General features: G+C 43.5%; 5 pseudogenes; all 5 read right to left on the bottom strand.

Moving 5' to 3' along the window:
* Positions 1 to 1,053: 1,053 nt before the first annotated feature.
* On the bottom strand, positions 1,054 to 1,317 carry LOC130311418 (U2 spliceosomal RNA; annotated as a pseudogene).
* A 1,461-nt stretch (positions 1,318 to 2,778) lies between these two features.
* Positions 2,779 to 3,042, bottom strand: LOC130311417 (U2 spliceosomal RNA; annotated as a pseudogene).
* Positions 3,043 to 4,510: 1,468 nt separating this feature from the next.
* Positions 4,511 to 4,774, bottom strand: LOC130311416 (U2 spliceosomal RNA; annotated as a pseudogene).
* A 1,461-nt stretch (positions 4,775 to 6,235) lies between these two features.
* Positions 6,236 to 6,499, bottom strand: LOC130311414 (U2 spliceosomal RNA; annotated as a pseudogene).
* A 1,461-nt stretch (positions 6,500 to 7,960) lies between these two features.
* On the bottom strand, positions 7,961 to 8,223 carry LOC130311404 (U2 spliceosomal RNA; annotated as a pseudogene).
* Positions 8,224 to 9,000: the final 777 nt, after the last annotated feature.

The following is a 9,000-nucleotide window of genomic DNA, read 5'->3' as shown; positions in this document are numbered from 1 at the left end:
ACTGTAACGATAAACTGAAAATTAACAGTATAAACCTGCATCATTTTGGACTCTGGTATTTGCTGAATCCGGGTGACCTGACAATCGATGGTGGTGCCGCTGGTGATTCTGGCCTTCTTGGAATCTGTTGGGCCTATGTGTTAGCTCACACATCACTTGGGTATCCATGGTAACTTCCACAACATGGTCATCTGCAGTTTACATCTAGCCCGTGGCATTGAATGGCATTTTAAAAGTGCTAAGGGTCCTGGTGCAATAATCCTCCCATGAGGATCAGCCTCAACGGCTTTGTAGATTGCACTCATGTCAGCAACTCCATATACATTTTTTTTTCTTCATGCTTCTTTCTTCATCCTTTTTTCTTCCTGTCATTCAGACTTTCATTCATTCGATCTCTCTCACTCACTTGCTTTAACTCATTTGTTCTCACTCACTCACTCACTCACTCAATCACTCACTCACTCATTCACTCTCACTCACTCTCACACTAAGTCAGTCTCTCTCTCTCTCTCTCTCTTTTTCTTTTTATATATATTTTTTTCCGTCTTCTTCTTCTTCTTCAGACCCTGTCATAGCACTAATGCCTTTCCAATACCACCAGCAGATGGAGACACTCCATTGCAACATTGGTTGTGAGCAGCAGTTTCTAAAAACAAATGCCTCATGGCGGATTTCCCATCCATCAATGGATGGTAAATTTTGTTTTTATCATTCACTGACCACAGAAACCAATGCATGGTCAAGCAACAGCAATGACACACCCTTGTGTATAGGCATGAGACCCTCACGTCATTTAACAGGATTCAGCACCACCCACAAGACAGCTACCTGTCATGTCATGTCAAACCTGCACAGGTGTGCTAGATTATTATTATTTAGTTTTATTTTATTTTTTTACACCAATCAGTGTGCAAACATGGTCATTAAAACGCTAAATGAATAGACCTTCATAAACCAGTCAGTGCAACTCATCATTTTGGTCTCCAATTCTCAAACTCAAATTCTCACCCACGGAGGATTAAATGAGAATCTTTCTTGTTTAACACTGGAATGGGGTGGTGCACTGTTCACTACCCGAAGATACTGCCACATCGGGTCAATGCATAGGGCGACAGAAGCAAGCTTCCAAATCAGCTCCCTTTCTCAAAAATCCATTTAATTTATGGTCCCCAGATAGGGAACGTATGTATCAGTATGTGCTCACAAGTCACCCAAGTGCAAGTATTCACACAAAAAAAAACGTGCCTCAGGATGCGATCTGTCGCAAGATCCTTTCTTTTTTTACACTTGATCTAAGCCAAAAGGCCTAGAGGGGATAACCGGGAAAGGGGTGGACCCAACCATGTCCCCTTCATGAGCACTCACATTACTCATAGGAATGGAAGGAAGGCTGGCAGCCAACCAGCCTCCCATACACTCTCTGGGTGGGTGGCAGTCAGCCACCCATACATACATACAGCACAGGCTAAACCCACATCATCACTTAAAAAAAGGACAGGCGACCATTGCACTCTGATGGAGCATTTAGCAATGCAATCCATAGCCTGGCTTTTGCCTGAACCCCCATCACTCCTCCTCTTGCATATAAGACAATATTTCAGATCTGCATATGAAAACAACACGCCTACCTTTGTTGCACATAGCTGCCTGCCTGTCTCTAGTTACCCCACTGGCTGTAGCTGCGTCCCTTCCGACATGGAATAACACCAACTGTAACGATAAACTGAAAATTAACAGTATAAACCTGCATCATTTTGGACTCTGGTATTTGCTGAATCCGGGTGACCTGACAATCGATGGTGGTGCCGCTGGTGATTCTGGCCTTCTTGGAATCTGTTGGGCCTATGTGTTAGCTCACACATCACTTGGGTATCCATGGTAACTACCACAACATGGTCATCTGCAGTTTACATCTAGCCCGTGGCATTGAATGGCATTTTAAAAGTGCTAAGGGTCCTGGTGCAATAATCCTCCCATGAGGATCAGCCTCAACGGCTTTGTAGATTGCACTCATGTCAGCAACTCCATATACATTTTTTTTTCTTCATGCTTCTTTCTTCATCCTTTTTTCTTTCTGTCATTCAGACTTTCATTCATTCGATCACTCTCACTCACTTGCTTTAACTCATTTGTTCTCACTCACTCACTCACTCAATCACTCACTCACTCATTCACTCTCACTCACTCTCACTCTCTCACTCACTCGCTCACTAAGTCAGTCTCTCTCTCTCTCTCTCTCTCTTTTTCTTTTTATATATATTTTTTTCCGTCTTCTTCTTCTTCTTCAGACCCTGTCATAGCACTAATGCCTTTCCAATACCACCAGCAGATGGAGACACTCCATTGCAACATTGGTTGTGAGCAGCAGTTTCTAAAAACAAATGCCTCATGGCGGATTTCCCATCCATCAATGGATGGTAAATTTTGTTTTTATCATTCACTGACCACAGAAACCAATGCATGGTCAAGCAACAGCAATGACACACCCTTGTGTATAGGCATGAGACCCTCACGTCATTTAACAGGATTCAGCACCACCCACAAGACAGCTACCTGTCATGTCATGTCAAACCTGCACAGGTGTGCTAGATTATTATTATTTAGTTTTATTTTATTTTTTTACACCAATCAGTGTGCAAACATGGTCATTAAAACGCTAAAGGAATAGACGTTCATAAACCAGTCAGTGCAACTCATCATTTTGGTCTCCAATTCTCAAACTCAAATTCTCACCCACGGAGGATTAAATGAGAATCTTTCTTGTTTAACACTGGAATGGGGTGGTGCACTGTTCACTACCCGAAGATACTGCCACATCGGGTCAATGCATAGGGCGACAGAAGCAAGCTTCCAAATCAGCTCCCTTTCTCAAAAATCCATTTAATTTATGGTCCCCAGATAGGGAACGTATGTATCAGTATGTGCTCACAAGTCACCCAAGTGCAAGTATTCACACAAAAAAAAACGTGCCTCAGGATGCGATCTGTCGCAAGATCCTTTCTTTTTTTACACTTGATCTAAGCCAAAAGGCCTAGAGGGGATAACCGGGAAAGGGGTGGACCCAACCATGTCCCCTTCATGAGCACTCACATTACTCATAGGAATGGAAGGAAGGCTGGCAGCCAACCAGCCTCCCATACACTCTCTGGGTGGGTGGCAGTCAGCCACCCATACATACATACAGCACAGGCTAAACCCACATCATCACTTAAAAAAAGGACAGGCGACCATTGCACTCTGATGGAGCATTTAGCAATGCAATCCATAGCCTGGCTTTTGCCTGAACCCCCATCACTCCTCCTCTTGCATATAAGACAATATTTCAGATCTGCATATGAAAACAACACGCCTACCTTTGTTGCACATAGCTGCCTGCCTGTCTCTAGTTACCCCACTGGCTGTAGCTGCGTCCCTTCCGACATGGAATAACACCAACTGTAACGATAAACTGAAAATTAACAGTATAAACCTGCATCATTTTGGACTCTGGTATTTGCTGAATCCGGGTGACCTGACAATCGATGGTGGTGCCGCTGGTGATTCTGGCCTTCTTGGAATCTGTTGGGCCTATGTGTTAGCTCACACATCACTTGGGTATCCATGGTAACTACCACAACATGGTCATCTGCAGTTTACATCTAGCCCGTGGCATTGAATGGCATTTTAAAAGTGCTAAGGGTCCTGGTGCAATAATCCTCCCATGAGGATCAGCCTCAACGGCTTTGTAGATTGCACTCATGTCAGCAACTCCATATACATTTTTTTTTCTTCATACTTCTTTCTTCATCCTTTTTTCTTTCTGTCATTCAGACTTTCATTCATTCAATCTCTCTCACTCACTTGCTTTAACTCATTTGTTCTCACTCACTCACTCACTCACTCAATCACTCACTCACTCATTCACTCTCACTCACTCTCACTCTCTCACTCACTCGCTCACTAAGTCAGTCTCTCTCTCTCTCTCTTTTTCTTTTTATATATATTTTTTTCCGTCTTCTTCTTCTTCTTCTTCTTCTTCAGACCCTGTCATAGCACTAATGCCTTTCCAATACCACCAGCAGATGGAGACACTCCATTGCAACATTGGTTGTGAGCAGCAGTTTCTAAAAACAAATGCCTCATGGCGGATTTCCCATCCATCAATGGATGGTAAATTTTGTTTTTATCATTCACTGACCACAGAAACCAATGCATGGTCAAGCAACAGCAATGACACACCCTTGTGTATAGGCATGAGACCCTCACGTCATTTAACAGGATTCAGCACCACCCACAAGACAGCTACCTGTCATGTCATGTCAAACCTGCACAGGTGTGCTAGATTATTATTATTTAGTTTTATTTTATTTTTTTACACCAATCAGTGTGCAAACATGGTCATTAAAACGCTAAATGAATAGACGTTCATAAACCAGTCAGTGCAACTCATCATTTTGGTCTCCAATTCTCAAACTCAAATTCTCACCCACGGAGGATTAAATGAGAATCTTTCTTGTTTAACACTGGAATGGGGTGGTGCACTGTTCACTACCCGAAGATACTGCCACATCGGGTCAATGCATAGGGCGACAGAAGCAAGCTTCCAAATCAGCTCCCTTTCTCAAAAATCCATTTAATTTATGGTCCCCAGATAGGGAACGTATGTATCAGTATGTGCTCACAAGTCACCCAAGTGCAAGTATTCACACAAAAAAAAACGTGCCTCAGGATGCGATCTGTCGCAAGATCCTTTCTTTTTTTACACTTGATCTAAGCCAAAAGGCCTAGAGGGGATAACCGGGAAAGGGGTGGACCCAACCATGTCCCCTTCATGAGCACTCACATTACTCATAGGAATGGAAGGAAGGCTGGCAGCCAACCAGCCTCCCATACACTCTCTGGGTGGGTGGCAGTCAGCCACCCATACATACATACAGCACAGGCTAAACCCACATCATCACTTAAAAAAAGGACAGGCGACCATTGCACTCTGATGGAGCATTTAGCAATGCAATCCATAGCCTGGCTTTTGCCTGAACCCCCATCACTCCTCCTCTTGCATATAAGACAATATTTCAGATCTGCATATGAAAACAACACGCCTACCTTTGTTGCACATAGCTGCCTGCCTGTCTCTAGTTACCCCACTGGCTGTAGCTGCGTCCCTTCCGACATGGAATAACACCAACTGTAACGATAAACTGAAAATTAACAGTATAAACCTGCATCATTTTGGACTCTGGTATTTGCTGAATCCGGGTGACCTGACAATCGATGGTGGTGCCGCTGGTGATTCTGGCCTTCTTGGAATCTGTTGGGCCTATGTGTTAGCTCACACATCACTTGGGTATCCATGGTAACTACCACAACATGGTCATCTGCAGTTTACATCTAGCCCGTGGCATTGAATGGCATTTTAAAAGTGCTAAGGGTCCTGGTGCAATAATCCTCCCATGAGGATCAGCCTCAACGGCTTTGTAGATTGCACTCATGTCAGCAACTCCATATACATTTTTTTTTCTTCATGCTTCTTTCTTCATCCTTTTTTCTTTCTGTCATTCAGACTTTCATTCATTCAATCTCTCTCACTCACTTGCTTTAACTCATTTGTTCTCACTCACTCACTCACTCAATCACTCACTCACTCATTCACTCTCACTCACTCTCACTCTCTCACTCACTCGCTCACTAAGTCAGTCTCTCTCTCTCTCTCTCTCTCTTTTTCTTTTTATATATATTTTTTTCCGTCTTCTTCTTCTTCTTCAGACCCTGTCATAGCACTAATGCCTTTCCAATACCACCAGCAGATGGAGACACTCCATTGCAACATTGGTTGTGAGCAGCAGTTTCTAAAAACAAATGCCTCATGGCGGATTTCCCATCCATCAATGGATGGTAAATTTTGTTTTTATCATTCACTGACCACAGAAACCAATGCATGGTCAAGCAACAGCAATGACACACCCTTGTGTATAGGCATGAGACCCTCACGTCATTTAACAGGATTCAGCACCACCCACAAGACAGCTACCTGTCATGTCATGTCAAACCTGCACAGGTGTGCTAGATTATTATTATTTAGTTTTATTTTATTTTTTTACACCAATCAGTGTGCAAACATGGTCATTAAAACGCTAAATGAATAGACGTTCATAAACCAGTCAGTGCAACTCATCATTTTGGTCTCCAATTCTCAAACTCAAATTCTCACCCACGGAGGATTAAATGAGAATCTTTCTTGTTTAACACTGGAATGGGGTGGTGCACTGTTCACTACCCGAAGATACTGCCACATCGGGTCAATGCATAGGGCGACAGAAGCAAGCTTCCAAATCAGCTCCCTTTCTCAAAAATCCATTTAATTTATGGTCCCCAGATAGGGAACGTATGTATCAGTATGTGCTCACAAGTCACCCAAGTGCAAGTATTCACACAAAAAAAAACGTGCCTCAGGATGCGATCTGTCGCAAGATCCTTTCTTTTTTTACACTTGATCTAAGCCAAAAGGCCTAGAGGGGATAACCGGGAAAGGGGTGGACCCAACCATGTCCCCTTCATGAGCACTCACATTACTCATAGGAATGGAAGGAAGGCTGGCAGCCAACCAGCCTCCCATACACTCTCTGGGTGGGTGGCAGTCAGCCACCCATACATACATACAGCACAGGCTAAACCCACATCATCACTTAAAAAAAGGACAGGCGACCATTGCACTCTGATGGAGCATTTAGCAATGCAATCCATAGCCTGGCTTTTGCCTGAACCCCCATCACTCCTCCTCTTGCATATAAGACAATATTTCAGATCTGCATATGAAAACAACACGCCTACCTTTGTTGCACATAGCTGCCTGCCTGTCTCTAGTTACCCCACTGGCTGTAGCTGCGTCCCTTCCGACATGGAATAACACCAACTGTAACGATAAACTGAAAATTAACAGTATAAACCTGCATCATTTTGGACTCTGGTATTTGCTGAATCCGGGTGACCTGACAATCGATGGTGGTGCCGCTGGTGATTCTGGCCTTCTTGGAATCTGTTGGGCCTATGTGTTAGCTCACACATCACTTGGGTATCCATGGTAACTACCACAACATGGTCATCTGCAGTTTACATCTAGCCCGTGGCATTGAATGGCATTTTAAAAGTGCTAAGGGTCCTGGTGCAATAATCCTCCCATGAGGATCAGCCTCAACGGCTTTGTAGATTGCACTCATGTCAGCAACTCCATATACATTTTTTTTTCTTCATGCTTCTTTCTTCATCCTTTTTTCTTTCTGTCATTCAGACTTTCATTCATTCAATCTCTCTCACTCACTTGCTTTAACTCATTTGTTCTCACTCACTCACTCACTCAATCACTCACTCACTCATTCACTCTCACTCACTCTCACTCTCTCACTCACTCGCTCACTAAGTCAGTCTCTCTCTCTCTCTCTCTCTCTTTTTCTTTTTATATATATTTTTTTCCGTCTTCTTCTTCTTCTTCAGACCCTGTCATAGCACTAATGCCTTTCCAATACCACCAGCAGATGGAGACACTCCATTGCAACATTGGTTGTGAGCAGCAGTTTCTAAAAACAAATGCCTCATGGCGGATTTCCCATCCATCAATGGATGGTAAATTTTGTTTTTATCATTCACTGACCACAGAAACCAATGCATGGTCAAGCAACAGCAATGACACACCCTTGTGTATAGGCATGAGACCCTCACGTCATTTAACAGGATTCAGCACCACCCACAAGACAGCTACCTGTCATGTCATGTCAAACCTGCACAGGTGTGCTAGATTATTATTATTTAGTTTTATTTTATTTTTTTACACCAATCAGTGTGCAAACATGGTCATTAAAACGCTAAATGAATAGACGTTCATAAACCAGTCAGTGCAACTCATCATTTTGGTCTCCAATTCTCAAACTCAAATTCTCACCCACGGAGGATTAAATGAGAATCTTTCTTGTTTAACACTGGAATGGGGTGGTGCACTGTTCACTACCCGAAGATACTGCCACATCGGGTCAATGCATAGGGCGACAGAAGCAAGCTTCCAAATCAGCTCCCTTTCTCAAAAATCCATTTAATTTATGGTCCCCAGATAGGGAACGTATGTATCAGTATGTGCTCACAAGTCACCCAAGTGCAAGTATTCACACAAAAAAAACGTGCCTCAGGATGCGATCTGTCGCAAGATCCTTTCTTTTTTTACACTTGATCTAAGCCAAAAGGCCTAGAGGGGATAACCGGGAAAGGGGTGGACCCAACCATGTCCCCTTCATGAGCACTCACATTACTCATAGGAATGGAAGGAAGGCTGGCAGCCAACCAGCCTCCCATACACTCTCTGGGTGGGTGGCAGTCAGCCACCCATACATACATACAGCACAGGCTAAACCCACATCATCACTTAAAAAAAGGACAGGCGACCATTGCACTCTGATGGAGCATTTAGCAATGCAATCCATAGCCTGGCTTTTGCCTGAACCCCCATCACTCCTCCTCTTGCATATAAGACAATATTTCAGATCTGCATATGAAAACAACACGCCTACCTTTGTTGCACATAGCTGCCTGCCTGTCTCTAGTTACCCCACTGGCTGTAGCTGCGTCCCTTCCGACATGGAATAACACCAACTGTAACGATAAACTGAAAATTAACAGTATAAACCTGCATCATTTTGGACTCTGGTATTTGCTGAATCCGGGTGACCTGACAATCGATGGTGGTGCCGCTGGTGATTCTGGCCTTCTTGGAATCTGTTGGGCCTATGTGTTAGCTCACACATCACTTGGGTATCCATGGTAACTACCACAACATGGTCATCTGCAGTTTACATCTAGCCCGTGGCATTGAATGGCATTTTAAAAGTGCTAAGGGTCCTGGTGCAATAATCCTCCCATGAGGATCAGCCTCAACGGCTTTGTAGATTGCACTCATGTCAGCAACTCCATATACATTTTTTTTTCTTCATGCTTCTTTCTTCATCCTTTTTTCTTTCTGTCATTCAGACTTTCATT

This window comes from Hyla sarda, unplaced genomic scaffold, assembly GCF_029499605.1.
Source record: "Hyla sarda isolate aHylSar1 unplaced genomic scaffold, aHylSar1.hap1 scaffold_1634, whole genome shotgun sequence".
NCBI classification, from domain to species: Eukaryota; Metazoa; Chordata; class Amphibia; order Anura; family Hylidae; genus Hyla; species Hyla sarda.
Note: the sequence above shows the minus strand (reverse complement) of the source record. Positions and strands in the feature narration are given on the sequence as shown.